The sequence below is a fragment of the Lichenostomus cassidix genome, chromosome 3 (assembly GCF_008360975.1).
Source record: "Lichenostomus cassidix isolate B80296 chromosome 3, HeHo_3.0, whole genome shotgun sequence".
Taxonomy (NCBI): domain Eukaryota; kingdom Metazoa; phylum Chordata; class Aves; order Passeriformes; family Meliphagidae; genus Lichenostomus; species Lichenostomus cassidix.
In genome coordinates, this window is record NC_139483.1 from 76,429,717 (window position 1) to 76,437,229 (window position 7,513).

Sequence of the window (7,513 nt, forward strand, 5' to 3'; positions counted from 1 at the left end):
TTCATGATTGAAGAGTACTCTAAATAATGCTTTTGATCACAATATAAGATAAAAAAGCCTAGGCACTTTTGGCCTATGAGTATAAGTTTTCTTCAGGATTATGGCAATCCCACTCAGGTACCTATGCTCAGAACATCACACCCCAACTATCCCACAGCCCCAGTATGCTCCACCTGGCTGGCACCCACACCAGATACTTCCATCCACCACTTCCCACAGATGTGCCCAAATCCCATCCCAAATCACAGCCAGATGCCCCCCATGACTGTGGCTTGGCTGACAAGCACCTAGGGTTTGGAGGACCAGCACTGGGTGTAGGGAGTGGGAAGGAGAGAGCCACAAAGAAGCAGGCAGGAAGACACGAGTGCTGGCTGGAAGAGCCAGTCTGACTGTTCATTCTAGGGATCTTTAATTTCATGTCACACACGGCAGGATCACTGACAAAGTACCAAAAGTAAAAGTTCAAGAGGCAAGCCAGCAATCTACAGTCCTGCACTGTATCATGAGCTACCTATGCATTCGATATTGCATCAGACGTAAATCACTGAAGCTACCAAGACAATCCCTCCAGAACTGGATAATGCAAGAATTCAAGCCGTTGTACTGTATTCATTAGGCCATCCAAGAGGGATTAATTTAGCACAATAGGACATCTTCCTCCTTCAAGATACCAAACTATTAGTGGTAATAAGCTAGATTGCTTTTAACCTCAAAGTCCTGTGCAGCCTTAATGCTTCATTTATCACATACTTCTCAAAAATGTGTCCTGAACTGAAACTCATTTAGTCATTGGGTTTTTTGGGGTTTTTTATAGCATTCCTGACCCTGGTATCAAGCTACTGCACACCAACAGTATCCTTCCTGCTTCATTCCAAAGACCTGCACATCTCCAACTGGAACTCAGCATTTTCCAGAAAACAAGAAAAATATTTTTCTGGCCAAACCAGCACCCCTTTGAATACAAAATATCACTGTGTCATGTACAACCTATCAAAGGAAGCAATACACAGAGAACATACTAGTCACAGGAAACATCCCAACATGCATGCGTTTGAAAGCTATGCAATAAATAAGCAAGGACTCCACATGTTTATTCTGACTCTAACTTCGGAACACCTGCCTTCTCAGATCTAACAGTCTTCTGAATGGCAGCATGAGATAAACCAAATACAGACAAAAGGTGTGGAAAAAGTTGAGAAAGAGACCAGCACACATAAAGACAACAATGGGGTATTTGAGGATTTCACTTTTCTCACAACTGCTATCAAGGAACTGTGACAAACTATTCTTCAGCAGCACCTGCTAACAGGGAGTGGAGTAGTCAAGTGAGAAGTAACTAAGCTGTTCCTCAAGGATTTACAAGTTAGCAATGGTATGCAAGAATATATACTAGTATTGTACTTCAGAAACTATTCTGGGAGATTTTTGGGGTCAAAATAGTTGGACATGAGGCAGGGAGGAAAATTGCTGTTATGAATTAAGGTCTTTCCAAAGTGCAGCTCTACACACTCTATTTTTGGCTAGATAATTTTTGAGGCAGTCACATATTTCATTCCTGATAAACAAAAGGATCTAAAAATATTTATTTCAATTTTTTACTTACCCAAACCAATTTCAATTAATTTATGTATTTGACAAGTATGTCCTTAGGTCAATCTTGCCAATAAAATATGGCGCCTCATTTGTAGTTTTAAATAAAACACTTCCACTAGGAACATGTTGTACTGATGTATCTCTAAAAAAAGATACAACTGTGAGTTCTCTGGAAGTTCATCCAAAGTCCTAACTGTTGAGGGAAAAAGTGGAATTGCACATCTGAAACTAATGAGGATAAATATAGTTGTCAGATAGCATAATTAATTTAAGAACCTGAAAGTGCTTTACAAATGTTCATTGGTACACCACCTATCCAAACCAATAAGCATTGCTCATCCTGTTAAACAGACTTAGCAAATAAGGGGCAGTAAGGTCACTTTTTTTTTTTTTTAACATCACAAAATGACTCACTGGCAAAGTCAAACAGAGGTGAAGCTGAAGACACATGGAGAAATGCAGCTTGAGGCTCAATTGCTCATTACCACACCCTGCAAGCACCTGATTTATTAAGATATCATTCATCTCATCTAGTCCAAGAACATCATAAGTTTGATAATTTGAACTCCAGAACGTGCCACCTGTGACAGGGCAGGATGCTAAGCCTGGTACTGCAACTACATTATATCAGCCTACATGGGAGCCCCTTTAGTGCAGACAACTTCTCATAATTTCTGTTCCCCAAAAATGAAAAGAGATCCATGAAAAAAAATCTTGAAGGAAAAGTTTAATTTTACTAATCATTTACTGGCTATTTAATTTCTAGTGTTCAAAGTCAGTTTCCTGTATGAGGTTGGTACCACTGTCTGGGTAAATATTAAGGAAGAGGGAAAAGTGAAAACTTTCCAACTTACTACTACCGCAAAGCCCCTTTTTAATTTTATTAGTTTATTTTCAAACAAAAAAACAGGGAGAAAAGAAGTGACATTACTACTGCTGCTACACAATTCCCATTTACCCCTGCAGACTAACAGGTCCTCACAGACAAACAGGCATACATAATCTACATACCAGGCATCTAAATACTTTATGTAGCCACCCAACTGTCAGTTCTGCTAAATGCAGTGTATTTAACTAATATTTTCTTCTCAGAAATTATTATGAAGTTCTGAATGAGAGTCATTACAGCATGTCTTGTGGTCTGCAATGCAATTGCAGATCTTACATGTAATCACACATCTCCAGAAACACTTTGTTTTCCAACTATCTAGAGAATGAAGATTACACAATACTTGGAACTTGAGCCTGCCAAAATAAGTTGTTATAAAACTAGCTGCGCAGCCTGACATATCACCTTGAAAGAAAGTAAATAACATTCTCCTCAGAATGAGCCATAGACTCAGAGTCCTACCAGAGGATCTCATCCATGCCTAACCAATACTGCATAAGAGTTTAGACGTGGTTATGTTTTTCTGTCTGAACAGAGGTGGACTTAACTGATTTCCCAATTACTCCTTTAACATTGGTAGGACGTTCTAGTTCATTTAAACAATCCATGAGGGAAAGATTCACTGATCCACCTACCAACAAGCTACTTTCTAACCCTCTCAATGTCTTCTCTGTGAACAAAAGGTATTCAGTAGCAGACAACAACATGTCCTTTTGGTCATGTGCATTGCAGAAATACCAAGCAGAAACCTAAACAATCATTTCACATACAATTATAAATATATGAAGATATTGGTTATGCCTTTTGAAAAAAACAGAGCACTGTCTACAGCCTATTCTGTAGTGCACACAACACCCCAGGGCACGATAAGCCCTTTATTAATGCTTGCAATAAAAAGAGCACTGCAGAACAATTACATGCCATAGCCATGGATTTCCACAATCAGAGCTCTGCCAGCAGCCGCTGTGTACTCACAAGGTGTTGAGACCTCAGGGGAGGCTGATGTTTGCAGCAAACTAGTGGAAATATTTCCAGTGGAGTTTTCAGGTGATGTCAACAACAGGAAGGATGACTTTAAGCCAGATTTCCATTTCTCATCAGACGCGGCCTTAAAAGTTGGAACAAGAGCGTTAAGACTCCTCATTTTCACCCCCAAGCCTGCAACTGACCCCCTGCGTACACACAGGCTGCTGTACCTACACGGCACCCCGCAGGGTCCGTGTCTGCCCGACGGGGGGCTCCTCCCCGGGCCGGAATAAGGGAGCACTTTCACTACTCGGGTGCGAGCCACCGGCTTCGCTGCGGCCGTCCCCAGCTGCCACAGCTCGGCCACCTCCGCCATCACCTGTGCGACCCCGCCAGAAGCGCCCCCGCCCCGCCCGGCCCCCGCCGCCCCGCCGCGCTCCCCCGCCCCACGGCAGCCCCATGCAGCCCCACGGCAGCCCCACGGCAGCCCCACGCAGCCCGCGGCGGGGGGAGCGGGTCGGCGCCGCGCTCACCTGCGCTGCCCCCGCGGCTCCCGCTCCCGCCGGGCCGGCCACGGCACTGCCCGTCCAGCGGCGACTCCGCCACCGGGCCGGGCTGCCCCGGGGGTGGCGCCGCCGCCGCCGCTGCCGTGCCCGCTGCGAGGGCGACACCGAGCGGCCGCGGCGGGCGGGCAGCGCCCGGCGGCCCGGGGAGCCTCCCGCCCCTCAGGAAGGACCCCCGGCCCCGCGGCCCGGCCGGGAACGCAGCGCTCTGGCCGCAGCCAGGCTCCGCGCTCTCCCGGACCGAAGCTCCTTTGCAGCTTCATTATGAAAGCTCGTAATAATTTGCTTAGCACCAGAAGCGCTACAAAACCACGGACTCACAGAGTGGGTCAGGTTGGAAGGGACCGCAGTGTCCCAGGATTAGCTGGTCCAACCTAACTGGTTCACCAGGGTCGTTCCTAGAGCACATGGAACAGGACTGCGTCCAGACAGCTCTTGAATATCTCCAGTGAGGGAACTTCCACAGCCTCTCTGGGCAATCTGTTCCAGTGCATGGTCACCCACACAGTAAAAAAGTTCTTTTTCATGTTCAGGTGGAACTTCCCACGAATCAGTTTCTGCCCATTGCCTTGTATTCAAGTGGTTGAGACCACTGAGAAGAGCCTGGCTCCATCTTCTTGGCACTCTCCCTTTAGGTATCTGTACGCATTAGTGAGGTCTCCTCTCAGACATAACCTCCCGAACCAGGCCCAGCTCCCTCAGCCTTTCCTTGTAAGAAAGATGTTTCAGTCTCCCAGTCACCCTCACTGTCCTATGCTAGACCCACTCCAGGAGCTACATGACCCTCTTCCACTGAGGAGCCCAGCACTGGACACACTAAGATTTCCCCAATTTGATGGAGGCCAGATACCTTTCCCTTCAGCAGGAAGCCAGCCAGCAGGCTTTGAAGTCTGAGCTGCAGGTTAGAGAGAGACACCTTGAAAGCTGACTGTGCCTGCTCAGTGCCTCACCCACCCCTCCAGCTATCATAATATCCCTGGAACCTTCTGCTCACCTAAGTCATGTGTTTGTGTGGGTAATTACGGGTGAATGACAGTAATTCACGAACTGGTAGGGAGGCAAGTTAGACAGGACCATCTGTAGACACTAGTAGAGAAGAAAGGAGTTTATATGAGTAGGTTGAGTAAAATGATAAAAGTGGGATTGGAAGAAGAAGGAGAAAACAGAAGACAAGCAACTGTTTCCCATACAATGCCTGATCTAAAGAAGGCACATAGCTTTCAAAGGCTGTTCCTCTAGCTTGAAGGCATTTTTAGTATGCCCTAAATGAACTGATGCCCTAAATGAATCAAACATTGAAGTATCACGGGCACTTCCTAGTTATGTCATGAATATATTCTTTTGAATGTTTTTTTTCAGATTATTCTACTTACAAAACAATTACTATGGTAGTCATCATTCTGTGGCAATAGTCATACCATAAGGTCACATCAAAACCCTTGGTGCCCCCAGGAAAGACCGACTGACTAGATTTATTGTTCTGATGGTTCCTTGATCTTAGCAAAGCTTTGTCAAAACTATAGCATTAGTCTGAAGTCTGGTGTCATTACTGAAGTTAGAATGCAGTTGCTAAAACACATAAAACCACACTGTGATTCTTCACACTACAATTTTGTTTGCCCATTTCCATAGTTAGGATAAGCTTACCTCATGTGAATTTTATTTAATTTGATATTGTGCAAAATTCTAATGTAGGAATAGAGGTATTTATGTGAGTAATAGTTAATCTGTATAAGTTCCATATATCTAAAAGTTTGCAGAACTATTTTGGTTATGTTTGATCATTATGATTAAGAAACAAGATGTTAGCACATTGTAGAAAAAGGCTTTAGTGGCACTGATCTGTCACCAATGTATTTCATGGAAGTTTTCACTCTTTAACAGGAACAGGATCAGACCCTATCACGATCCTGCAAACCTAAATGCACATAGGCTCCCTGATTACATGGGTGTCAGTGGGACCATTCCCTGTGCTAAATTGACATTAACCTTTTCTAATCCAGACAGTCGCTTTTGTATTCTTCTGGATTTTTCTTCTCTATTGAGAAGAGAAATGAATGAAACAGAAAGTATATAATGTCTAGGAACTGCAGCTCTCCACAGACAAAGTCCAGTCACATCTAACACTATACATGTCCCATATGGAAAGACTCAACCCCTTATTTATCTCCCCTTGCTACAAGTCCTGGGACTGAAGGCTGTTTCATTGTGTGCACCCAGCTTTAAAGTCAAGTGACCTGACAAAAGAAAAAGAAGAAAAAGGCCTGGTGCGGAGGGGACTGCAAACAACCTGGGACAGAAGAGGAGCAAGTCCTGAGACTCATGCAGAGTCCGTGACAGATTATATTGCCAAAGGGTTGGCAGAAGTGCTTCAGCCCTGCTCTAAAAACCTATGTGGCAATGGGCCTGGAGTCTACGTGGCTTTGAACCTGAAGTTGTGGTCAGGTAGGAGGTCACTGATGTCATTTGTGGGAAGGTTGTGGGAAGAGCTGAATTGTAACCAGTCCTCATTTTTGAGTTTCAACACCCTAGTTTAGTATTTTAATGTATCCAAATTATGCTCTCTCTCATTGGTCATGTTTCATAGCTCTTTGTATAGGAGACACCTAATACAGACAAATTTCTGGGCAAGACCCACTATCCAAAGCTAGCCGTGAAACTCAACAGCCCTTTGTACTCATATGTGGTCAGCTGGTGTGTGAGATAGATAGTCCTTCATTATATACCTGGAAACTCTCCTCCTTTTTCCATCAGTTTTCAGCAGGCTAATACCTCCCAGGGCTGTCCCATGACACAACACTGAAAACATGACTGGTAAAAAAATCCTGCTCCAAAACAAAGTACTAATTCCTTGTACAGGATTTAACTTTAAAACATTTCCTATAATCTTTCGGTACATTGTTAATCTGTTCAAGCAAAACTTCTAAGCAGGTTGATAAACTGAGAATAAAGGCAGGCATTTCAATAAATTTGTATACTAATACACAAGGGGGATTTCTCCAACCTCTGAATAGATATGTACCTTCATTATCTCCAGTGGGTTAGTGCAGCTTGGGAGGCCTGGTGATAGTAACATTGTCATGCAGCACAGAGGTGGGAAAAATTATCAACTGCAGGAAAAAAGTGGAGACTCCAAACAGAAGTCTAATCACTATACTTAATGCAAGAAGGGAGAACAGGAAAGGAAGAAAAATTAAGAGAGAAACAGAAACAGAGGAAAATTTGCTGTTGGAGAATTGGGAATTCAGCTGCCAGTCTTCACAGCAGGCAGCATGGGATGACAGCCACAGGCTAATACACACACTGGAGCTTAGACTGGTACAACACAAGAGCAGCACTGGAAACTCCTGAGAAAGGGCCTGGGTAAGAGGCAGGAGGTCTGTCTTCATGGAGCACACTTGGAGGAAGCAATGGCAGGGAGGTGAGTGCACTTTGGTTTGTCCGGGGCATCAAAATCACAACCTCTTCCAAGATTTCACTATCATGGCTTTCTTTAGTGTTC

The 7,513-nt window shown here is 44.4% G+C and overlaps 1 protein-coding gene across 5 annotated transcripts in view; it reads right to left on the bottom strand.

Moving 5' to 3' along the window:
- The window catches only part of ANKRD6 (ankyrin repeat domain 6), a 95,830-nt gene extending 91,731 nt beyond the window's left edge, over nucleotides 1-4,099 (bottom strand). For all 5 annotated transcript variants that reach the window (XM_085056348.1, XM_085056349.1, XM_085056353.1 and 2 more), the window contains exons 1-2: nucleotides 3,982-4,099; nucleotides 3,458-3,590 (exon numbers count right to left, since the gene is read on the bottom strand). The gene's annotated coding sequence lies outside the window, so the exon portion shown is untranslated. The remainder of the gene's footprint in view (nucleotides 1-3,457; nucleotides 3,591-3,981) is intronic.
- Nucleotides 4,100-7,513: the final 3,414 nt, after the last annotated feature.